The following is a 13110-nucleotide window of genomic DNA, read 5'->3' as shown; positions in this document are numbered from 1 at the left end:
AACGATGGAAAATCTCTAGCTACGCCCCTGTGCATGTACGGAGATGACTGAAGAAACATAAATATATAGGTAGCCTAAGTGATAGAGACGTAGTGATTTTTTTTTTTGGGGGGGGGGGGGGAGAAGGGGGTTATCTAGTGTCGTGTTTGTAATACAAACGAGGCCGTTTATAAGGTCTATTATATTTTTCGGCACTTCACTTTGAAAATAAGCAAAATAATATTTAAAAAAATACTTAAAAAAAAAACAAAAGAAAAAAAAAAGCATATATAAACGTACTTGTATCAATTAGTTTGTCTCAGTCAAGTAATTAAATTTGTAATAGATGTAGAAAAACAATTATAAATCTGTGCGATTAGAAATATTTTTATCTATTCTCTTTTGTTGGACTTTTGTTGTAAGCTTTGTTTTGTATTCATTTTTGTTTTGTCGAGGTATTATGTTTTTATTTTTTTTTTTATGTTTAAGCTCGAGTCTAAAGACACTGATTTCTTTTCTGGTTACCCTCGGGAAATGTCAAGGAAAGAATAGAACTCTGCAAAGATATTTGAATAGTATTTTCTTTATAGAGTAGTTGACATGGGAAATTGTATGGATATTACTTGCTATGTACAAGATCTAGACTTACAATAAAATCAAATAATTTAAGGAATAGTTCGCCATGTCCGAATTTCGAATATAAAGAGGAGGTTTCGGTTAGATTTGTAGACTTTAAAAAAGGTAAACTATCTATATATATAATTCTCTTCTTCCCCCAAGAGTTTGGACGAGAAGCAAGAAGTAAAGGAAAGATCACTCTTTTATTTCTGCCGAGTCACCCCACGAAATATTAAGAGAGGGGGGGGGAAGAACACGTGGGTATTCACACGTCGCTACGGATGCCTGCGCGCTGGACTGTAAAACCCTGCCCGCTCCCATCCCCCTTCGTCATGCGGGAGGTTTGGACTAGGAAGTAAACTATCGTCAACTCTGAAGGAACATCCAAAACATTTTACAAAAAAACATTTTACAAACACTACATAGCAGGGCCGGACTTAAGCATTGTTGGGCCCTATTTGAAACGGATTTCGAGGAGCCAAGTTTGGGTAGGGAAGCGGTCAATAAGTGAAATTTAAGAGTTTGAATTTGGAAATAAATTCGTCTATGCATTTTATTCATTCTTTACTACGTACTTTACGAGCTTTGCGTGTAGCAAAGTCATACACTATATCATAATAATTCTGTTTCTTACATAGATCCCGCTCAATAGCAAGAATTACCAAATGTTTCAATCTATCTTTGAGAATTGTTGACCTCATGTAATTCTTCATTAGTTTGAGGCGCGAGAAGCTTCTTTCACCTGATTACACAATTTCGAGAGGTTTCCAGGAGCTCCTGGTAAATCGACAGGAGGGCGCGGGAAATCTGTTTTAAATTATAAAATGGTTTAATTTAATAATTTATACACCTTGAATTAGCGCGGGTCCTATGAAGGTGCGGGTCCTATGAAAGTGCGTGGCCCACTGCGGTCGCATAGGTTGCAGTGGCCTAAGGCCAGCCCTGCAAAAATAGCGGCGTATGCTACGCCGCCAGTCGACTAGTATATATTAGTTTCGTACATCGTACCAGTTTGCATGTAATCATAGCTAAAAATTACCTGCGGTTCCTTGGTACTCTATTAATACATTTGAAAAAAAAATGGGGGCTAGATCTAGCTTTTAGAAAAAAAAAAAGCTGATTTAAAATAGGGTTACAAGTTACTTAAATTGTACAACTCCGCCCTGTATTTGAAGTTATCTTTGATCTACTGCTGTGCTGTTTTCGTTTCAAAAAGATTTTTTTTTCCTCTGTAATTTTTTTAAGGTGAAAAAAAAAAAGAAAGTAGGTTATGTTTTTCGTCATTGTTATAGGAATGTAGATGTAACAACACAGTCTGTAACTGACATTTGTAACAACATACTCTATAAACAATGGCGTAGCAAGATACCAGTGGGCCCGGGTTCAAGAATATATTGGTGGGCCCCTTCCCCAATTAAACAAATAAAATGTATGACAAAACAATTGAGTAATCTGAATGTATCGGTTCATTGACAAAAAGACATTTTCAATGCAAGAAGAGTAGCTTTTTAATCATCTTATTACGATTGATTCTGTTAGAAGTCTCCAGCACGAATTCAAAGTCAATGTTTGTACAATTTCTTTGGATGTTCCGTCATCGGAGATCACTAGCAGTATTAAAAAAAAATAATAATAGGAATCTGGTATCAACTTTTTATTTGTCTGGAGTGCTGCCACTAATGAAAGAGACAAATGGTACAGAATGGATGTCCTAAAATACCAGTATGTTAGCAAGACACTGAGAGGTCCTGAGGTTCTGTTAGAATCACCAGAGACTGAAAAGATGTCAGTCTTAGTATTGTAATTCAGAAACTGTAACTATAAAAGTACAAAAAGATGACTTTACATACTTTAAATACAAAACAAATATAAAACATATTAAGCCTTGAAAAAAATTGAATAATTTGCAGCTGTATCGAAATTTTAATTAGTGACACTCGGGACTATCCATACTTCTTAACCAAACTCTCTTCATCCCCCACCATTCCTGTACTACCCATAAGTGTATAACTATAAACAGACAAGAAGAAAAAAACGAACGCAAGGATATGGAGACGATTGTCACCTCAACCGCACGACTAGGGTTAGCCACCATTACAAGTCACAAAACCTGATGGAAAGCAAATCCTTACATTAAAGCTTTAAACACTGCTTTTTAAGTTTATATAAATCCTGGGACAAAGCTCAGGATATTTTGAGGGAGCTTTTAAAATTCTATTTTTTATCGGTTTTTACAAAAGTGCATTTATTTTTTCACTTTGGTGTTACCCCAAAGTTCTCAACTAGTCAAGAGTTATGGGCCCAGGCGCAGTCGGGCCCTAATGGTCGTGGGCCCGGGTTCATTGAACCCCTTCGCCCCATGGATGCTACGCCACTGTCTGTAAATTACATTTGTAACAACACACTCTGTAACTGAGATTTGTAACAATACACTATGTAACTGACATCTGTAACAACACACTCTGTAACTTACATTTGTAGCACACTCTGTAACTGACATCTGTAACAACACACTCTGTAACTGACATTTGTAACAACACACTCTGAAACTGACATTTTTAACAACACACTCTGTATCTGACATCTGTAACAACACACTCTGTAATTGACATTTGTAACAACACACTCTGTAAATGACATTTGTAACAACACACTCTGTAAAGGACATTTGTAACAACACACTCTGTAAAGGACATTTGTAACAACACACTCTGTAAAGGACATTTGTAACAACACACTCTGTAAATGACATTTGTAACAACACACTCTGTAAAGGACATTTGTAACAACACAATCTGTAACTGACACTTGTAACAACACAGTCTGTAACTGACAGATGTAGCAACAAATGTTTCAGGTTAATATCTATCACGAAGACTTGGTTAGGATGAATGAGGAATGTTTAATCATTGGGTATCTTATATTATCTTATAAATTGCAAATTTGACTCCCAGAAAGAAGATAATTACGTCCTACCCATTTATTGTGCCAATCTAGCCATGACTTGAACTCTTTAAAGTCATTGTTTTTCCAGGCTGATTCAGGCAACCCATTTCATACTCTGATGGCACTAAGGAAGAAGAAGCACTTATAAGACTTTGACCTAGCATATGGAATAAGACATGTGCCTTATTCTTTGTGTCTTTCTAAGTATTTTATTTTATTTTGTATTTGTTAAATATGGCTCTGTGTTGTATGTACTATTGCTACTTTACTTTTTAAGTCTTCTGTCCTGATACGTCTCTAAATTAATTGATTTTAATAATGGTGTTAATCTAATCAAATGTGAGTATTCGTTGTTGTTTTTTTTTATAAATATCACGACTCTATTTTGCGTGTTTTAATTTCTTTGTTTACCAGTGTTGAGGGGTGCCAAACAGATCTCTTTCCCTTGTTCAAGGCACCAAACAAAATAATTAATTACCAAGTTAATTAGCTAATTGGTAAATCTGTTTTATTGATTCTTGTGTTGTCAGATAAAAGAAATAAGTGTGCAAAACTTCAGCTTAATCGAGATTGGGTGTGGGAGAAAAAACGTGTACAAACTTTTTACCAGACAGAGTTGATATAAACTTTGTAAAAATTATACGGTCTTACTGGTGTTAGTCAATGCCAAAGGGAGACCACTACCATCCACTTCTGCTTTGTGTTTCCTTGCAGCAATACAAATATTAGGCTGAATTACTTCTGCATCACCCCCCTCCCCCTCTTCGTCCCCTATCCACCAACGCACTCTCACATACATATACACGCACTCCAGTCAGCTCTTTTAACATGACTTCAGTCAACCAGACTATGTACACATGACTCGGTCAGGCAGCGAGATTCAGCGCGAGTCTACCTGAGGCATCCGCGAAGGGGTCTCAAACCGTCACGCAGGCCCACGCCGCACGCATGACGGATAAAGCTCAACCCTCCTCCCAGAGGTCGTAACTTCCCAAGAGCTGTACCGAACCGAGCCGAGCCATTTAGTTCAACACAGAAGACAGTAGACTTACAGAAGCTTTAAATACGCTCTCAAACATATTGTTTCAACATTCGTAATGAGGTATCGATAGACATGTGCTGTCTGTGTACGAAGGGGTTGAACGATTTCTGATACTAAACGAGCTCATAGGAAGTACTAAATTATACACTTAAACCAAAGACTCCCAGTCAATGACTTATCAATACGTCAAATAAATTTACTGTAAAATATGCAACAATTGTTTTACAGTAAAACACAGATGAAAGCCACAGGAAAAAAGATACGAAAAAAATACATGTTGCGGTATATGCTAAGCATTGCAGAGTAAAAAGTTTTAGAAAAAAAGATTTTGAAAATGTTCTCAATGATTAGTAACATTTCTAAGAAGTTACAGTAAAGATAAAACAATAATATTACTTACTTTGCAAGAGATGAAACCAGCTGAATATAAAGAGAATGAACGCTAGCAGGGCCTAGATGGGATGTGTGTGACAGAAAGAAAGAGAGAGAGAGAGAAAGAGAAAAAAAAAAGAAACTGCACGTGCACCGTGCGTACAGGTAACAAGATAGAGCCTGGGGTGTGTTAGAGATGTTTCGCTTAAGTTCTGACATCACGCGTGTTGGGCTCACAAAACGTTTCATACCTAGGCCAGCCTGGAACACACTCAACCTTTTTTTTTTGTATTGTAGGTGAGCGCTGTCTCTCTCTCTCTCTCTCTCTCTCTCTCTCTCCCCTCTGTCTCTCTCTCTCTCTCTCACCTCACTCTGATCTTCCTCTCTCTTTCGCAAGGCACAGTATTAAAAGACTTTGCTATATGCATTCTCACTCTATGAGATTTGGAGTGCACCGGGTTGCCATTAGTACCTTGCTGGATCCTATAAAGCAGTTCTCAAGTTGTGCAGAAAGAATGCATTATAAAATAAGGGTGGGCCTTCATGAAAGCCATTACATTTGGTGCATTAATACACTGCATTTAGGCCTATATTTCTATAAGTGAGAACTGTAGCTACATATGTGAATATATATTTTTACAGTTACATATGTTGGCAAGGCCGGATTTAAGTATGTGGATGCCCCGGGGCACTATTTTTGTGGAGGACCCTACACTTTTTTGAAAGCTTTAATAGAAATCCACTTTTTAACACTTATCAATAAACATACTCATATCTAATTGCAAGGCATATTTTAGAAGAAATAAATAGAATACTTGTAAAAAAAAAAGCCTGCTCTGTCTTAAATCCGGTCCTGTATGTCTGCTATATAACTTTGACATGAATAAGAGCTGTTAGATTTATATTGGAGGGCGTTTTTACATTAACATTGTTGGGCGTTTTTTCATTAACATTGGCGGGCGTTTTTACACTTGTAATGGTGAGTACTGGGCGTTACCGCGTTGACATTGATAATCGTTAAGTCTTTTACAGAGAGAACTTTATCACATTCACATTGGTGGGCGTTTCCTTTACAAAGCTTACATCAACTCATTCTGTCTTTCTGTTTGTCTGGTAAAAGTTTGAAAACGTTATTTCTCATACACCCATTATCGGATCAAGTTGAAACTTTGCACAGTTACTCATTGGCGAAGAAACTCCATGAATCAGTTACAAAATATTAACCAATTAGTCAATAAATTGCTGGTAATTAATGATTTTGTTGGATACCAACAAGGAAAATTAATTAAATTGAAATGTACGCGTGGGTTGAAGATAAAGAATCTCTTTTTAGCCTGTCTTGACTTTAATTTTGACAATTGGAATCTTTTCATACACACATTTATGATTTGTACCTCAGGAAATCCTTAAATTTTTATCATGCTGATTGAATGAAAAATTGTTTTATTTCATTGAATAACTAGATTTAAAGTAGTGTAGTTTTCTCTAGTTATAACAACACAAAGAACTGTACAGCGTTAAGTATTTGAAATTGAACTTCAGTACTGCCTTGTCAAACAAGCGAGTTTTAATGTGTCGTTTTTTTTATGATGCTATGAAACCAATTAAGCTGGAGGATCATTTGAGATGATGCCACCCTGATAAAAAGATAAAGGTTTGCAAAACTTTCAAACACTCAAAGATAAGTTCATAAAACACCCACAAAATCTCTCTTTGACCTGACAGTGAGAAGAAGATGATTAGTGAACGTTTTACTATATCTCTTTACTTATAGTAAAATACTGAAAACCTCACACGATAGGCATATTATTGATTTTAACAGCCGTTGAAGAAATTGTAAAAACTCTTACACAAACTTGTATCGTTAAAAGAATTTCATGTTTGGGTTTTGTGGCCGGTGTCTTGATTTGGGCCTCTTGACGAAGAAGTCAATTTTGAAGACATGGTCGGCATTCTTTGGTGACACTCCAAAAGGGCAAATGCCAATGGTCCCAATTTTGAGCTTCTGGAACATATGTTTTCTCATTATGATGTGTACGGTTCTGATGTGAAAAAATTATAGGTGGTCCTATCGGAATAGTTTATAATAGGTGTCATCGAATGAGAGCTTGTCCATTTCTCGTTTGTGCAATTGACTATTAGTTTCTTCATTTCTTCCGGATAGAGTGCGATGTTAAAGTGTGTATTTGTTTTCTCAAATTTGGCAAGTGTGTCAGCCTTTTATTTCAACATTGGAGAACAGTGTTCTTGCTGTTGTTGAGCTTTACAAGGTCACACAATTATGTTTTGTACAAAATCTCTTGGATGTTCATTCAGATTATGTGGATAATTACATCCTAGCGGCCTAGCCCAAACCTACCGAGTAGGCAAGGTGACCACCGAACGTCACTCCAGGCATCATAAGTTATTTTATTCAGGAGGCATCAGAGTTTGTCAAGCTTTGAAGGACTATTTTTAGATTGGTCTCGAACAAAAATTAACTGTTTGGCGAACTTGGCCAGTGCTCCTATTTCTTCTCTATTGATGTCATAGAGCTCATTAGTTACAATGATCTTAATTTTAAAATTATTTTTCTTCATTGGGCCATTCAATAAGTATTCCAGCTCCCCGTTTGTTGTGGATCTCTGAGAACCATCCATGCAAACTCTGACCCATTGGTTGTTAGAGCAATGGATTTGTAGAAGATTTTCACTAAATTCTTGAGCTCTGTTGGAGTATAGACAAATATTTATTTTTTTTCTTATGTAAGTCTTTGCAAACGACATATTTCTGCAAACAACAAATTTCTCTATACAGCTGGCTGAGTCAACCTTGTCTGGTAATGATGTGTTGTTGTTTTTTTAAATTATTATGGCTCAATAAATCTACGAAAAACTGCTCTTTGTGAAAAATTTTACTGTGATACTTAAGACACATTAATATTTAATGTTTTAAATAACTACTTCATAAAACAGCAAAGCCCTATATGAAAAATTATTTCAGTAGCAACAGATGGTGAGCTTGCATACCTTTAAATACAAAAAGTTTCCAATGTGTTTATTGATTGTATGCTATACGTATTCACTGTTCTATAATGGGTTTTAATGTGTGCCTGTTAATAGATCTATTTAAAAAATTAATTCAACTTAAATTGTAGTTTTAAATTACTTTTTCACTCCTCGTGTCACTGGTTAGAAATTATTTTAAACAAAATTTGTAATTTGAAATTGATGAATTTTCAAAAATTTAATATAACTTAAGCAGGAAGTCTACGGAAAACCAGAAAACACGGCAAGGGGTCTACTAGACAACAAAGTTTGGGAACCACTGCTCTATCTGATAAAAAGTCTGTACACAGTTATTTCTCCCTCACCCATTCTCGGATCAAGCTTAAAATTTGCAGAATTATTTCTTTTTTTTTCTGACCACACAAGAATCAATAATAATAATAATAATAAAAACAATTAGTTAATTAACTATTGAGTTAGGTATCTCGAACAAGGGAAACTTGACCTGATTGACACGAATACAAAATTTTAGTTGCAAATTATTCAACTTTTGCTAAGCTTAATCTGTTTCTTTCTTTTTTTCTACATAAAAAAAAAAAAAAAAATTGTAACATAGTAGTAATAAAACACGAATGATAATCACTTAGAGGCTGCGATAGGATCGTTAGAGATTGATCATTGGTAATTGGTTGAAACTTGGATCATAGTTCAACAACATCATATTAATATAAATTTTTCATTTAAAATTGATATGAATATTGAGATATTTGATAGAAAAGCAAAGCCCCCACAGATTCAAAACGAGATATGCCAAACTGCGAGACCAAGGTTATGTTGGTAACTTCAATATGACAGGAAAGTAAAATGGCTCTGAGGCATTGCTTCATCAAAAGCAGCCGAGCGAGCACTATATTCACCGTGCTAACCACAACTTATACTTGGTCTTAAATAATTCCGTCAGCTGTGTTCAAGAAGTTGCAGATTTCTATGACTTTGCATAAAATGTGCATATGTTTTTATTCACAGCATATCAAGATGGGCGCTTCTTGATTCCAATAGAGAGAGCATAGTTCGGTACGTGACGTTTTGGCGCCGCCGTTTTGGCGACGGGACGTTTTGGCGCCAGCCGTTTTGGCGACGGGACGTTTTGGCGCGAGATATCATTTGACGATAATTTAATAAGCACGTAGCTTTTATAACAATGTTTATTTCACTCTACCATAATATTGTATTTATAGTATGAATTCTAACACCGTTCAGTGAATTGTTGTTGTTTTTTAATTATAAAGGTTTTGCTTATTTCATGAATATAGGTCTATAATAAGTCAGATTCCTGAATGGTAATGACATGCTATATGTGAGTTCTGCTAATCGCACTGGATGACATTTTTGGATTTCTTTCCAAAAGATTTTTTTTTATTTGACATTAGTGTAATATACGAACAAGCTAAGTGTCACACTTTAATATAACAAAAACCATGTTAACATCTAAAGCTCTAGTACGCTGAATGACGACAACAACTCCACACATAGTAAAGATCAAGACACGGAATGTGGTCAGTACAAACTCTAACGTGAAAAGATATATTTTGAGAAATTGGGTAGGGGTGATTAGGGTGACACATCTCACATTGACGCAGGTAGAGTTAAACAAATGAAGACAAGACCAGCACCGAGCACTGGTCGTTGGCGTCATGCGTCTGGCGATCATCTCCTTGGGAATGGTCATTACATGTGACACCTATCCCGCCCCCTCTCTTCTGCTCACATTTCACTCCTTGTACATACTCTTTCCTCCACCCCTCCCCTCTCTCACGCGATTTTTGTTTTTAATTTTAAAGTAATTTCTGAAAAAACTTTTTTGAAAATAAAAGTGTGCCTCTTAATAAACACACATACACAAGCCAAAATGTTTATTAAAGAAAATGATGTGAAAAACAAACACACATTTACATTTAGTACGTGAAAAATATGTGTTAACACAAATACTCATGCAAAACATAGATATGAATAATTCTTTTAAAAGAAATAATACAATAAACGTACATAATGTATTTCGCACCAAAACGTCCCGTCGCCAAAACGGCTCGCGCCAAAACGACCTTCGCGCCAAAACGGCGGGGCCAAAACGGCGGCGCCAAAACGGCGGCGCCAAAACGTCCTGCTTCGAGCATAGTTTATAGGACAGTTAAATAATTGTTCCCTACGAGGTGGTCATCAAGGAATAATGCTCTAACTGCAATGAGATACAAATATTTTGATGTACCAAAGATGATTACACAAATTACTTTCTGTCCCTCAAAGGAAAAAGAACGCATGGACGCTGCAGCACTTAAAGGAAAATTAGAAACTTTTGATATTATTGTTCTGTACAAAATTGTGAGCGCAATCAACGTTGTTTAACAAATGTTGCAACGTGAGCATCAAGATCTACGTAAAGCTGTGAATCATCTGGAGAAGATCTAGACTGAAGTAGGCTACAACATTGGAGAAGATCTAGACTGAAGTAGGTTACAACATTGGAGAAGATCTAGACTGAAGTAGGCTACAACATTGGAGAAGATCTAGACTGAAGTAGGCTACAACATTGGAGAAGATCTAGACTGAGGTAGGCTACAACATTGGAGAAGATCTAGACTGAGGTAGGCTACAACATTGGAGAAGATCTAGACTGAGGTAGGCTACAACATTGGAGAAGATCTAGACTGAAGTAGGCTTCAACATTGGAGAAGATCTAGACTGAAGTAGGTTACAACATTGGAGAAGATCTAGACTGAAGTAGGTTACAACATTGGAGAAGATCTAGACTGAAGTAGGCTACAACATTGGAGAAGATCTAGACTGAAGTAGGCTACAACATTGGAGAAGATCTAGACTGAAGTAGGCTACAACATTGGAGAAGATCTAGACTGAGGTAGGCTACAACATTGGAGAAGATCTAGACTTAGGTAGGCTACAAAATTGGAGAAGATCTAGAGTGAAGTAGGCTACAACATTTGAGAAGATGTAGACTAAAGTAGGCTACAACATTGGAGAAGATCTAGACTGAAGTAGGCTACAAAATTGTAGAAGATCTAGAGTGAAGTAGGCTACAACATTTGAGAAGATCTAGACTAAAGTAGGCTACATTATTGGAGAATATCTAGACTGAAGTAGGCTACAACATTGGAGAAGATCTAGACTGACGTAGGCTACAACATTGGAGAAGATCTAGACTGAAGTAGGCTACAACATTGGAGAAGATCTAGACTGACGTAGGCTACAACATTGGAGAAATGACTTTGAAAGTGTGAACATGAGGCTGCTGTAGTAGATCTTGGGGTGTTGATCCAGTTTTGTTTTTACATGATTGAGCAAAATTAAGATCCAATTTGACTACTGTAAAAAATTAAGAAGAAATTTAAGATCCAGAGACTACTTTCAAAATCAACGTATTTTACCTAAGTATCGATGTCATTGTTTCTCAATTACTTGACAGATTTCATGCGCATATCAAATGTCAATATTTTAAGTCGTTCATTTAAGTCGTTTCATTTTAAGTGCAAAAGATAATGCACACATGCGTCTTGTCTCATCTGACACAGATGATATTGCCATTGAATATTATTCAGAGATGCAATCTTTAAAAAAAGCCTTCTATAAACACATATAAAGACTGTGTTCAGTAATAGATTTTGTTGTTTTATTTATTATAGATAACTACATTTTATCGTCAATCTTTCCATTGTCACAGCATGCATGTTATTTCTGGCTTTATCACAGATTGGTCAGCTGAGCTGTTATTCTCGAAGTTGCGACTGAAAAAATGATTGAAGAATTTCTATGACAAATATAGCATGTTGGCTTCACTTTGTGTGTGTGTGAGTGTTTGTGTGTTGTTGTTGTTTTTTCTCTGAGCAAAAAACTGCCTGGTTTTCATTAAGTAAATGTGTATAATAGGAAAAATTACACATAAAACTTAATTCTGTTCAGAAGTTGAAAAAAAAATGCAATTTGAGACTCTGTTGCCCGATGGAGTCCTAATTGAATACACTTAATGACATTATTACTTATAAAGAGGAGCAATACTTGAATTGGAATGTCGTTTTCTAAATACATTCAGATTACTCGAGTTTTTTGTCACCCACTAAATTAGTCTTTTTGAGGAGGTGGGGGGCCCCACCTAGATATTCTTGAACCCTGGCCCACGGCTACCTTGCTACGCCACTGTCTATAAGATAGCATTTAAATCTAGAGATATACGTCTACAGAATCCCCGGCACGTCACAGTAACTTCTTGTAACATCTGACATCTCAAGAAAAAGTCTACAACTTTAGCTTGAGAGCTTGTGACACTCGGAATAAGTAAGCACTTTTCGAAATCCGTTGCTCACTATACATGACTGTGCCGTACATCTGCCCATTCAGGTAGGACATAAAATACTATACCTGTGCATACAATATGTTTACTTTATTTTAAAACATAAGTTCAAAAGTTGGAAAGAAAACGATTTGCTTCTTTTTTGCACCAACAAAAACGTAATTTTTTTTTTTTTCATAAAATTCATCTGATAAATTCATTTAATCAATTCATTTGATAAATATCAACAAATGACATATACGGGTTAAGAGAAACAGTTCGATTTTCTCCATATATTGTCTGCATCATGGGCGTAGCCAGGATTTTTTTTCGGGGGGGGTTTTGGGGGGGGGGGTGAATTTCTTTCTTCCCCCCCCCCGCCCCCCCCCCCTTCCCCGGCGAAAAAAAAAATCTATTTATGTGTGTGTGTGTGTGTGTGCGTACAAAATCTTTATTACATTCTGACCTTTCATTCTTTCGGAAGACGTTTATTGTGCCCTAGAATAGGTTCTTCCATGAGTTGGTGGAAAAATTGTAGATTCTCCGCCATTACTAGCAAAGGGGTCTGGGGGAGCGCTAGGAGCTCCCCCAGCGCGGGGCGAAGCCCCACCGCCAAGCACTATTTCTGATATTGAAAACCAACAAAATGCATATTCTGAGGTATCTACAGTGCATTTTCCTGCTATTAAAAAGTTATATTTCAAAAACCTAATGTGCTATTCTTACTGACTTAGACCCTCCCTCGTAGTTCGGCGCATTTGCCATGAAGCTGTTTTCATAAAATTGTAGACTCCCCGCCATTACTAGCAAGGGGGTCTGGGGGAGCG

General features: G+C 36.5%; 1 protein-coding gene across 2 annotated transcripts in view; it reads right to left on the bottom strand.

Moving 5' to 3' along the window:
- The window catches only part of LOC106067293 (junctophilin-1-like), a 114437-nt gene extending 109300 nt beyond the window's left edge, over positions 1-5137 (bottom strand). For both annotated transcript variants that reach the window (XM_056036797.1, XM_056036801.1), the window contains exon 1: positions 4986-5137. The gene's annotated coding sequence lies outside the window, so the exon portion shown is untranslated. The remainder of the gene's footprint in view (positions 1-4985) is intronic.
- Between the last annotated feature and the right edge of the window lie 7973 nt (positions 5138-13110).

Source organism: Biomphalaria glabrata, chromosome 7, assembly GCF_947242115.1.
Source record: "Biomphalaria glabrata chromosome 7, xgBioGlab47.1, whole genome shotgun sequence".
NCBI classification, from domain to species: Eukaryota; Metazoa; Mollusca; class Gastropoda; family Planorbidae; genus Biomphalaria; species Biomphalaria glabrata.
Note: the sequence above shows the minus strand (reverse complement) of the source record. Positions and strands in the feature narration are given on the sequence as shown.